This window comes from Petaurus breviceps, unplaced genomic scaffold (assembly GCF_028583685.1).
Source record: "Petaurus breviceps papuanus isolate PSGF00001 unplaced genomic scaffold, PetGlider_PUasm1.0 208, whole genome shotgun sequence".
NCBI classification, from domain to species: domain Eukaryota; kingdom Metazoa; phylum Chordata; class Mammalia; order Diprotodontia; family Petauridae; genus Petaurus; species Petaurus breviceps.
In genome coordinates, this window is record NW_027185852.1 from 9383180 (window position 1) to 9396703 (window position 13524).

The window sequence follows — 13524 nt, forward strand, 5'->3', positions numbered from 1 at the left end:
TTTGTAGCACTGAATAAAGGAATTGCTCTGTGTGATTTACTGCATCAGCCACCAGCACCGTGGATATTTTCAAGCTCATCTCCTTCAAGGCCCATCAATTCTAATGCAAGTAAACTTCCCACCTCCAGAAAGCTTTCAGTTCCAATTGGAAGACACCTTTCTCTAATTCTCAATTTCCCAGCCTCCCCACAGTAAATACAGATGTATGCAATTAGGAAAGAGCAGGCCAGGGAAAAACAGTGCACACGTTGGTATGGTGGTTGAGAAATGACTTAGAGGGGATGAATTACCAACAAGAGAGGGCAGTGACTTCAGATGGCCACCCTCTTTCCCATTTATAATGCCAGAGGCCCGTCGCAGGCCCATCCATCTTCACTGCTTCCTATTAAAAAGGGGTTCCTCGCAGTGGCAAAAATGAGCTTGGATAATTGATTTGAACATTAGGTGGCCCTCGATGGAAAGTTCCATTTTGGAGATGATAGACTTTTGGAATAAGAAAATGCTAGAGCTGAGCTGGAGGTCATTCAGTCCCAGCCTGACATTTTCCAGAGATGCAAACAAACTGGGGGGAGAGGGGTCAGTCCAGACTTGTTTGTGGTCACATAAGATGTAAATAAAAGAGCTAAGATTCAAATCCAGGTCTTGTGGCCCTCAATCCAGAACTTCTCCCATTTTTCTAGCATCTCTAAGATGAATCTCATCCGATCCAAAGCAATCCCACCAGCATTTCTTAACTACAGAAACAATGGACGAGGCAAGTCCACAAGGTGGCATGGGATAGCAGACAGAGGGCTAGACCCAGAGTCAGCAATGTGTAGATGAAGGAATGAATGTAAAAGCATTTACTCAGTGCCTACTACACGCCAAACACTGTGCTACCCTACATAGACACAAATACAAAAGGGAGACAGCAGGATATAGTCAACCAGTTGACTAGAATTTAGATAATGCCTACTATGTGCTGGGCACTTTGCTAAGCACTGGGCACACAAAGAAAGGCAAAAAGGACACAAAGACTGGGAGCTCCCAGTCTACTGGAGGCTAGGAAGGCCTGGGTTCAAGTCCTAAACAAGGGATGGATGGTGGAGAGATTTGGATTATACCTGTTATTTCATTAACATAGATAACTCCCAGGTCAAGGAAATTCTCTTTCCTTCCACCACCGCAAGCCAAAACATTCTCTGAAACTTAGAACTCTAGTGGGGTGCCTAGCACACAGAGAAGTTAAACAACTTTGTGGGAGTCTAGAGCCAGGATATCTCCGAGGTAGTACTCGAACCAAGTCTTTCTGGTTTGGGGCTACACCATGCTGCCTCTCACTAGTTGTGTGACCATGAGCAAATCACTAAATTTCTCCAATGGAGGTTTCAAAGAAAGGTTGGATGATCCTTTGTTGGGGACACTGTAGTCAAGGCCATTAATCCAGCCATAAACATCTCTGTGGACTCATATTAACTTAGCTTTAAAAAAACAATGTCTTCTACATTTTGTTAAAAAGTGTCTCAATCACTTTTTAACATGGTTCTTGCTGTACTTGGGAGTGCTGTGGGCCCAGTGTGTTTGACTTCCATTGGAGAGGGAATTTTTATTTTAATTTTTTTTAGGTAAGAGTTGGACCACATGGCCCCTGGGGTCCCTTCCAGCTTTGGAACAGTGTGATATTGATAAATGACTTTCTCCCATTTTCATGGGCAATGGAATTCTGGCCAGCATACTTTGTGATTCTAAGAACATAAGATTTTATAGTTGGATGGAACCTTAGAAGGCATCTACTTATAATACTCTGCCCAACAACACACTCATTTTACATATGAGGAAATGGAGAATCTGGAAAGTACAGAGACTTGGCTAAGACCACTCATTTGGGTAAGAAAGAGAATTATATTTGAATGTAGGTCCTCTGGTTTGAAGATGTTCTTCATACTGTTCTTAAGAGAAAAAAACAACCAGATGCCTGTTGGTAATTATTTGGCTTTTAGTGTGAACTTGATTAGAGAAACCAGCAGGTGGCTCCCCAGGACTGTTTCTTCCCTTTGCCCCACCTGGGGGAAGAATGAAAGAGCCCAGCAGAAACAGTTCACGGGGCCATAGACCTGGGGCTGGAAGGGACCTCAGAAGTAAGCTAGTCCAATCAGCTCATTTTACAGATCAGTAAACTGAGACCCAGTCAGGTAAAGGGAGTTAACACAATGAGATCAAACACTTAGAGCTCAGAGACTAACCTAGTCCAATACCCTCCTTCAGACAATGTATGTGACTTGTCTAGGGTCACAAGGGTAATTACTGGTAGAGATGAAATGTGAACTCAGGTGTTTTGACTCCAAATCTGGTCATCCTTCCACTGTATTTTGCTGAGCCTAGAACATCACTTCCTTCTGTCCTCCCCCTTTTCCCCCAGTCCTTTATTTTTAAGTCTACTTTGGACCTTCCTTGTCATGTTATTTTCAGGCATTAAGTCCTGAGGTTCAATTAGAGGTGAAATCATGCAGAAACGAGATTTTTCTGGGGGCTAAATTGGCCAAGATCACCCTAATTAGAAGGAGAGGCACTTAATATTCTTCTCTTTGTTTTCCCTGAGTCAAGTCCAATGCCTGGCACATAGCAGGTTCTCACTAAATGAACCTATTAGAAGTGCTCCAGCTTGGCATTGAGGTGATCCTGGATATAGCAAAGTAATCTGAGATTCCCAAAGTTGGTTCTGGTGGGTGGCAAGCCCACACAGATCCTAGAGAGCTAAAAAGGTTTTGAGTACGGACCTGGAGACGGACTAGCTGCCTATTGTCTAAGGACTAGCCTGGCTAAATGTGGGAAGGCTTAGCAGTGAAAGTAGTCACCAGGTGATGTCTACTGAGGATCCTAGATCCTAAAATCACAGATTTAGGAGTGGAGGAAAACTTTGAGAACATCTGGCCCAACCTCTTCATTTTATAGGAGGATAGGAAGAAAGAAAGAAGGAAGGTACAAAGACAAGAAGACAGGAAGGAAGGAAAGAAAGAAGGAAGGAAGGAAGGAAGGAAGGAAGGAAGGAAGGAAGGAAGGAAGGAAGGAAAGGAGGGAGGGAGGGAGGGAGGAAGGGAAGGAGGAAGGAAGGAAGGAAGGAAGGGAGGGAGGGAGGAAGGAAGGAAGGAAGAAAGGAAGATACTTGCTCTTAAGGTAAATACTCATAAAGGAACTGAAAGAGGTTGGTGTTAGGAATGGGGTTGGGAAAGGAATGAAGGCAAGAGAACATGGCCCTTCCACAAAATGGAGGATCCTGGTGGAACTCACAAATAGGAGAAGTGGGGGCGGTGCTATTGAGAAGGAATAATCTAGGGTGAGAGGATCTCAGGAGTTTAAGCTGTTCCAGAGTGAGGAGGCCCCAGATACTGAGGGAAGTTCTAGGCTTGATGAGCCAAGAGTAGAGAAGGTATGCATTTGAAGTTAGGAAATTCAGCAGCAGGTCATGGAGGAGAGGGGAGGGCCATATCTTGGTTTAACTCCCTAACTGTCTGAGCCTCAAATCCTTCATGTTAGATATAATAATATATAATAGAATAGTTATAATATAATAGTTAGATGCACTATCCCTAACTCATGGGATTTGTGAGAGAATACATTTTGCAAACTATAAACTCTATAGAAATATGACTTATTATTACTATAGTCCCTGAATGGGGGTGGGGGGAAAGTGAGTGAGCTGGGACACTCCAGACACATTGGATCCTATCCAACTCACCACAAAATTCTGACCCCTCTTGATATCTGAGTATACCCAGATCATGCCAGAAGAAGAAAGCTTTTCCATCTATGGGTATTCAAAAGCAAATACAAAAATAACCAAGCACTCAGAGAAGCCTTTTAGCCACGCATGGCTCTTCAGGTCCTAAATGGAACACTCACAAACCTCTCTCCAAGTTAAATATGGACCAACTTCCTCCTGCTCTCATTTAACATGGAACGTAGGTTGGCTATACTTACTGCATACCACAGGATGAAGTGAGGGTCTAATTTAGATAAATATGCATAGAGAAACAAACATGCATATGAAAATATTTATATGTATGTACACAAATAGCATGCCATGTCCTAAAAAAAGGATTTATAACACTAAGGACCAATGAATCAATCAACGAGCATTTAATAAGCACCTACTGTATGTCAGACACTGAACTAGTCAAATCAATTCAACAAGTATTGGGTACTTACTAAGTGTTAGGCTGCGTGCTAAGTGTTAGGGATACAAACAAAAACTTGTTGCGTTTGTCCTTCATTTCAAAGGGGCCCACGGCATCAGGGAAATGATGATGTGACTCGAAGTTGACTTGGGTTTGAGTGAGGAAGGGCTGTGCAAGGTCACCAGCCTCACTTTCTTCTCCAGAGCCATTTGGGTCCAGTGGCCAGATATTGATCAAGACGACTGGAGACAAAGAAAGACACAAATACATGGGAGGCAACATCTCTATGTCTATGTTTACAACTGCATCTTTATATTTTGGACAAGGCCTATATTTCATTGGCAAAGGATGTTCCCAGCCAAGAAATGTTTTCACCAGTGTAAATCAATATCTGTTCTGCAATGTAGAATCTTGGTTTCCTGGTGCACTGAAAATGAGTGATATCCAGAGTCAGAGATAAGACTCAAACCTGGATCTTGTGGACCTGGCAGTCACCTCTCTATCCACTATGCCATCCTGCCTCTCATGGAGTGCAAATGGGGAACAGAGGTTGTTGTTCACCCTTAATTTTCAGAGAGGACCAATGGCATCACTGGGTGATGACTTGCAGGGGAATCGCTGAGTTGCTCAAAGACGTTAGCCTTATTCTCTCTTCCAGAATCATCACAGTCCAGTGGCAAGACAAAGGTCAGGATGACTGATCATGGCCTAGGAGGCAGTAGTTGACTTTGGTGGCTTTGATGTCTGACCAAGTTCTAAGCACTCCACAGCACCTGCTTCAGGTGCCTTCAGGGATGCTGGAACAAATTATTTTTATCTGCCTATTCCACCAAGGGAAGTCTTCGTATGACTGAGGCAGACATCCCTCTCCTCAACTCACCCAATATTACCCTAACCCTGATTTTGCCTGTCCACTGTCATGGATTGTTTAGAGTGTTCAAGAAGGACTAGTGCCTCTGGTGTGAGGGCTCGCCAAGCCCTTTTCAGGGCTGCTCATCTATCTTTTGTTTCTACTCGAAGTTCAGCTCTCAGCTGCAGTTCCAAGAAGCTGTGGTATGCACAGTAGGTATACAGGTAGGCACATGATACACAGGGAGATGGGTAGAAGGAGAACTACATAGGTGGCTAAAGTAAGAAAAAAAATTGGGTGGCTAGACCTAGGAGCTTGGGGTGGGGAGGGGAGGATTTGAGTCAAGAAGATCTCTTATACAAGCAGGCACTTAAAGGGAACTCAGAATTCTAAGACACACAAGTGAGGAAGGAGGGTATTCCAAGCATGGGGGAAAGACTGTGAAAAACCTTAGAGATGGGAAATTCAGTCATATATGAAGAATAGAAAGCATGTCAGTTTGGCTGGACTGTAGAATATGTGAAGGGGAGTAATGTATAGTCATCCTGTAAAGACAGGTTGGAGTTATATCGAGGAAGCTTGTAAATGCCCAACAATAGACATTGTCTCTGACACTAGATGGAGCTTATTGAGCAAGGATCTGACTGCCATATTTGTGCATTATGAGAAGACTTAGGCCACTATGTGGAGGATGGATTAGAAAAGGGAGAAACTGGAGGCAAGAATACTATTGAAGGGATTGTTATAATAGAGTTCCAGAGAGAAGGGATGGAATCTTGAACAAGGAGGGGAAAGAGAAAGGTTGGGAAAACCATGAAGGAGGTAGAGCTGAAGAGACCTGGCAACTGATTGGCTAGATGGGATAAGTGATCAGGAAGGGTCAAAGTTAATCCCAAGGTCATTTGGATGTGCATGACCAGGAGTACAGTGGTTAGATGGAATGCTATCTGATTACTACAGTGTGGCCTCATAGCAAAGGTCTGTGTTCAAGACCTATCTCTGTCACATACTGATTGACTGACTGTAAACCTATATAAACTACCTGAAACTGTTGGCATTCCAGGCAATTCTCAAAGACTCAAAGTTGCAGAGAAGGTACCAGCCTGCGTTGGTAGAAGGAGGTTACTCACCTGGGAGTTCCTGTATCATGAAGTCACAGGACAATGGTAGGGGAAGACAGGTTTTAGGGGAAAGCAATGAGTTCTTTTCTGGATGTATTATGTTTGAGATGTCCAGGAAACATCCATTTGAAATATCCTCTAGGTAGTTGGTAATGATGGAGATACACACACACACAGACATCCACACAGACAGAGACAGAGAGAAACAGAGGCAGGGAGAGAAGAAAGAAGGGAAAAGAATGAAGACGGAGGAGGAGAAGAAGAAGAGGAGGAAACACTGCTGGCTCAGGTCAGAGCTTTGGGATACCTCAAGTGGGGGAGTTTCTTGGTTAAAGATCTAACAAAGGATAGTGAGGAGTGGCTGCCAGAGAGGGAGGAGAAGAACCGGGAGAGAGCAATGCTATAAAAACCCCAGAGAAGAGAGAGTAACCTAGAGATAAAGGAAGAAAACAGCATCAAATGCTGCAGAGAATTTGGGAAGGATGAGGAGTGAGCAGAGGTCAACCTATTTTGGCAATTAAGAGAGCAGTAGTAATTTCAGAGAGAGCCCTTGCCAGAATTATCAGAATTGTCCAATTTGATTTCAAGCTAATACCTTCCGTGGTCGAATTTCTGTTAACTTCTGGGATGAGATGATTCAGAAGAGCAGGCTTGTTGCCAAACTGGCTTTCATTATCTAATGACAGCATGGTTTCATTAAATTAAATATATGACAGTTAAAAAAAAAGCCAACCCATTTCTAGGAGCTGGTTTGAAGATACTATATGCCTAGAAGAAACAGCATGAATTTAGAAATTTAATAGGGCTTTCAAAATGGGAAGGAAGTGAACAGCTTCATAATAACAACCCTTTATTAAATGCTTACTGCATGCAGAATACTGCTCAGGTGATCAACCTAGAATCACAGAGATGATGATGATGATGATGGTGGTGGTGGTGGTGGTGGTGGTGGTGGTGGTGGTAGTGGTGGTAATTAAAGAGGCAGTGTGACACATTGGATAATGAACTGGCCTCACAGCAAAGACCTAGGTTCAAGTAATGCCTCTGCCACATAGCGACTGTGTGAGCCTGGAAACATCACTTGAATTTGTCAGCACCATAGACAGCTCTCTAAGAGTCTAAGATGTAGAGAAGGTGAGCTCTGTGCTGGTAGAAAGGATTTACTCACCTAGGAGTTCCTATACAAAGGAAATCACATTCCATAGGTACAGTCCCTATCTTCATGCTATGATATGCCCAGCACCCCAAGCACTGGGGATATAAAGATGAAAGTTAAACTGTTCCTGTCATCATGGACTTTACTTTCTATATTTGTGTAAGTGTATGCATACATATATACCCATAAATACGCATACATGTACTGTTGTCTTTGGAGCATGCCTAGGTTTTGTACCATAGAGACATCTTGAGAGGGCTTTGGAACATACCTGGATTGCCCTACATGGAGGTAGGTGTTCTGCATCTCCCACTTTGTGGGTGGGAGTAGCCTTGTCCAAAATATAAAGATACAGTTATAAACATAGATGTAGATGTGTTGCCTCCCATGTATTTTTGTCTTTCTTTGTCTTCAGTCATATTGATTGATATCTGGCCACTGGACCCAGATGGCTCTGGAGAAGAAAGTGAAGCTGGTGACCTTTCACAGTCCTCCCTCACTCAAATCCAAGTCAACATGGAATAGAACATGTATTTAAAACCAGTGAGACTATGACACAGTCCCTTTTCCTGGCCCACATTCTTTCCTTCTAAGAGGGTAAAGATTACACTTTATCCATAGCATAAGAGAGAGGAGTAAGCAATTTGATGATTTCTTAGGTATCAATGTTTATCTTGGAAACTTTACAATTAGCTCTCTCAGGAAGCAGTAAGAGCTGACTCCAGCACACAAACTGCCTAAGAGGTCCTGGATTTCTAATTCTATAATTCATGAGCCCCCATCATTGTGCTTCCCACCAATTAGCCTTTAGAAAGGGGGGTCTTTAAAAAGGTAGTTTAGTTGCTATAGTAAGCACAAACATTTCCCCTGAAAAAGTCTGTGACATTCTCACACAAATATATAAAGATTCTGGAGAAAGGAGGCTTAATCTAGTGATTCACTTAATTTTTCACTAGTGATTCAGTTAATCTATTTCATCCTCAGCTTCCTTACATCTTAAATGACGGTGATTTAAAGGTGAGGGGTCCATAAGTTGGGAAGAAAGTGAGTCACGATTATCTTTTCTTTCTAATACCTCATGCCATTCCATAACTTCAGCCTCCTCTCCTGTGTCCTTTTCATCTCAACACCTCTAGGCCTTGGTCTCTTCATGTAAAATGGAAGTGACTCATGAAGAAGCTGAGAAATACAGACAGGTGACCATGGATTTAAATCTTTTTTTAGGGTAATTGGGGTTAAGTGATTTTCCCAAAGTCACATGCCTAGTAAGTGTGTCAAGTGTCTGAGGTCAGATTTGAACTCAGGTCCTCCTGACTCCTGGGCCGGTGCTCTATTCACTGTACCACCTAGCCGCCTCTATGGGTTTAAATCTTGACTTAGATATGTACATTTAACTACTTTGTGCCTCAGTTTCCTTACCTATAAAATGAGGGGGTTGGGCTGGATGTTCTCTGAGTTTTCTTCCAGCTCTTGCTCTATAATGTTATGATTATAGAATGGCAGATTACCACTGAAGTTCATTCTAGCTATAATTCCCATTTGGTTGAACATGCATCTATCTGTATAGGATAGCAACACCTCTGGTTAGTTTGTACTTATTTTTTAGTCATTATTTAGTAAGTGTTGTACTAAGTACTGGGGATAGGGAGACAAGCATTTATTAAGGGTTCATTAAGTACCAGAAATTGTGCTAACTGGTTCACAAATGTTATCTTATTTAATCCTCACAACTACCCCTAATTTACAGTTGAGGAAACTGAGTCAGCTGGAGGTTGAATGATTTGTTCAGGATCACCACCTAGGTGAAGGGGAAAAAGATGATCCACGGGAACTTCTTTGACTTCCACCATCATTTAGTAAGGTTTCTCCTCTGCCTTGTGCAGATAAATGGTAGTGGGGGTGCAAAGACTGAATAGGAGAAAGTTGCAGAATTTCAAAGTCGGTACAGTCATCTTCAGCATTCCTGGCTGCTTCTCTCAGGGGAATAATCCCTGCCCTGACCATCTCACAGCCCAGCTGGGAAGATCCACTGAAATAACAGATGGAAAAATAGCTTTGCTGTAGGATATGATTTAAGTGCCCATCAATTGCTAAATATAAGTGGGTTGTATCAAATTCAGAATTTTAAAATTATGAAATCAAAATCTCAAGGCAGAAAAGTACTTTGTTAGCCTCAATTTAGTCCGAGTCAAGCCTCAACATGGACCACTTCTTCCCTATAATCCTCTAGCCTCTCTCTGAAGACCTCCAGTGAGCTGTTTGCCTCCATCACTGAAACAACTCCTGGTTCTGCACTCTGGAACATCTGATACTCAAACCACATGACAATCCTTCCTTCAAATACTTGAAGATATCTATTATGTCCTTCTTTAGGCTCAACATCCACAATTCCTTCAATAATCTTTACATGGCATGAACATTACACTTGCGGCTGCCCTATTCTCAATACTCTACAATTTATCAATAACCCTCCTACAATATAACACCCCCACCCTGAATGAAATAGAGCATTCTAGTTGTATTCAGACCAGGGTAGAGTCCCATGAAATTATTGTCTTCCTCTTTATGGACAGCATGACTTTCTTAATGAAACATCTGAGTGCACAAACTTCATTAACTGCTATGATATATTATTTCTATAAATTGACCCAGACCAGTGTAATTAGCTCAACAAAAATTTCTAGATCTTTTTTTTTTCTTCTTCAGATAAACTACTGTTTAACCTGTCTTCTCCTTGTGACTCCCTCAGTTTGGTATTTAACCATTTCCTCCCTTCAATGGTTAGTTCACTACAAACTCAATGCCTGTTCCCTGTGTATCTGTCTTGTTTCCAAAGGTACAGTCAAGCTTCTTGAGGGGGGGAACCACTTTTCTACTCCTACTTAGCACTCCTCCTTCCGTTAGCACAGGGTTGATCATTTAGTGGGTGTTGGATATATTTCTTGAACTGAGTTAAGATAGAAGAACAATTTATGAATTTACTGACTGCTCCTTTGGTTGCAGTTATTAGACAGTAACTCAACTAATCTCTCTCTCTCTCTCTCTCTCTCACTTTCTCCTCCTTCCTGCTGCTCCTTCTCTTCCTCCTCCTCTCTCTGTTCTGTCTCTCTCCTCCTCCTCTCTCTGTATCTCTATGTATGTCTTTCTGTCTCTGTTACTCTCTGTCTCTCCTTAACTATCCAACTATCACTCATCTATCCAACAATAATGACAAACGCAATAGCTAGCATTTGTATAGTGCTTTAAGGTTTGGAAATCACTTTATCAATATTATCTCATTTTATTCTCACAAGAGCAATGTATTACTAATATCCCTATTTTACAGATAAGGAAACTGAGACTGAGAGAAGTTAAGATTCTTGACCAGGCTCACACAGCTAGCATATGCCAGAGATAAGACTTAAACACAGATCTTTCTGATTCCAAGTCTTGGCCTTCTATTCAATCCATCATTCCATCTCTTAATCATGATAAACATAGTTCTCTAAATTATGGTAAGCTTAATGATGGTAGAGATTAAATGAAATGAAACCTGACACGTTTTTGAGGATTTTGTCATTCTTAGTTTAAGCCTTGGGTATAGATTTTTTTTATCAAAAGAAATGCAGTTTTTCTTACTTTCAAGCCCTGTGGTATGTTGGAAAGAATGCCACAAGATCTGGGTTCAAGATCCAACATTTTCATATATTATCTCTGACTAGAGATAAATCACATGACCCCTCAGGACATCAGTTTTCTCATCTGTGAAATGGAGGTAATGATACTTGTCCTACATATACCATAGAGTGATTTTCTCATTATCACTACCTCTAACTTACCACTAAGTATAGAGAATGAACATACTTGCTAAGGAGAAGTCCTACTTGCCTTGTCTTGATGAATCACTTGATGAGAATCACTCATCAATATCACTCAGATGAGAATCACTTAGAATTAGCAAATCAGTTATCTATTACAGGGTATAGTTAAAATGGATTTAAAAGTCTGTCAAAATAGCTTGCTTTTTTCTGTAGTTTTTTTTCCTTCACCCTTATCTTGTTTAAGCTAGTAATTAAATATCTCTTTTAATTGATAGATAACACAGATATACACCAGTCCTAAGTTTGAATTTGTGGGATGTGAATATCTCTGGCAGAGCTCACTGTATTCAGTCCTTCCCTGGTCAAGGGAGAATTGGGATGCTAGGTGGGTTATAGGAAGAGAAGGCAGTAGTAGGTACGAGTGGGCTTGTCTTATCATTGCTTCATTCTGACAAATAGAAAGAACAAAAATGGAGTACAAAGACAGGTTTAAATCTGTCTTCTTGGAGTTATTGCTTCTGTGACCTTGGACAACCAACTCAATGTCCCTGGGTCTCAGTTTCCCCATTTGAAAAATGAAGGGGTTAGACTAGTTGGCCCCTGAAATGCCTTCCATCTCTTCCTCATCAAGGAGCTTGAGCAAGTCACGAACTTCTCAGGAGTCTAGGAGGTGCTCTAAGACTCATGTATTGAAGAGGAGGTCCCAACCTGTATAGGAAGGAGTTTCTTCAACTGAAATCACATGGTTCAAGTGTTATCTCCAACATGCATTAGCAATAACATTAACATGTTCAATCACAGGCAACTCCCAGCACCCTTCTGAGTCTTAGAGTAGAATATGAGTAAGAATACTTTGGCCACCTGTCACATTGAGGTGCAGTGGGAAATATGGTTTGTAAATTCTGAGGTATTATATGAATCTGAGCTATGAATGCTCATGAAATGGATCAAATATATAATGTACTTTGTCAACCTTAACATGTATTGTTCTTGTTGATGACAATGATACATTTCCAAAGTAGATTGTGCTATCTCAACAAGGCAGTTCTCCCTTATTGCTGGTCTTAAAGGAAAGGAGAGATGATCACTTGAGCATGTTATAGAGAGAGGGATATTTCTTTATGTTTCATTGGTCTGATGGTCACCAAGAACCCTTTGAAACATGAAATTCTGTGACTCTACTTGGTGCCCTTCTGTACTAAAATGGAAGGGGGAAATCAGACATTAGAACCTCCCTGGCCACTTAATGGCCCCTTTCCACATCTATTCCCCTTAATTTCCTCTCATTTCAAAGACTTTTTACAGTTACAAAATATCACCAGATGGAATTTTAAGGAATAATACACCACCTGAGGATTTCTTTGATTTTTTTCCCTTCCAAAATAGGATCATCTAAAAATGCCTGGCATTTTGTAGAATTGTAGTTTCTTGGAGAAAGGGATCAATTCTTTTTTTTTCTTTTCTGAAACACTGAAAGCTCAGTAGATAGACACATTAATATGCATTTTCAGGAAGAAAAATAGGTTTCCTGGTCCATTTCCCGGACACATTGGACACTATGAGTCAGAATTTTAGAGAAGGAAAGGATCTAGAAGCCATCCCTGTTTGGGAAAAGAATTTCCCACTGTTTCATGCTTAACAAGGAATCATTCAGCCTTTGTTGGAAGACTTCCCCTGAGGGGCAGCCCACTATCTCCTGAGATAACTTGTTTCCCTTGGAATAGCTCTAATTATTAGGACCACCTCAGAGGCTCCTTCCAGATCTATGATCCTATGAAATTTTTCCTTGACACAAAGCCTGAATTTGTCATTTCTCAACTTCTGTAATTTTGGGAGCAGTAGGCAGAAAATATAAAGACACAAATTTGGATGTAGGGGGAAAAACCCAAACAAAGAAAAATTCTTAATGTTTGGGACCACAGATTTAGAGCTGGAAGAGACATCTGAGTCAATCTGGTCCATTTTAGAGGTGAGAAACCTGACGCTCACAAAAGACACATGGCTTGCCTAAGGTCACATCTGTAAGTACTATAGGCATAACTTGAACTAGGTCTTCTTGAGTTATCTACGAGTCATATATCCATATTTTGTGGTATAATGAAGAAAGCTCTGAATTTTTTTATCCTGAGCAAGTCACTTTACCTCTGCCTGCTTCAGTTTCTTCATCTATAAAATGGGCACAGCAATAGCACCTACCTCACCAGAACTGTTGTGAGGATCAAATGAAATAATACTGGTAGGAACATTTGCAAACCATAGAGTGCTACAGAAATTCTGTCATTATTATTCCTACGGTCATCATCACTATCATCAGCATTATCATTGTCATCTTCCTCTTCCTCCTTATTGTCATTGTCATTATCATCATCATTGTCATTGGTATCATCATCATCATCGTCACCATCATCATTGTGATCATTGTCAATGTCACCATAATCACTGT

General features: G+C 41.3%; 1 protein-coding gene across 1 annotated transcript in view; it reads right to left on the reverse strand.

The window, feature by feature from the left end:
* Nucleotides 1–13524, reverse strand: part of LOC138165259 (3',5'-cyclic-AMP phosphodiesterase 4B) — a 533960-nt gene that overhangs the window by 186832 nt on the left and 333604 nt on the right. The window lies entirely within an intron of this gene.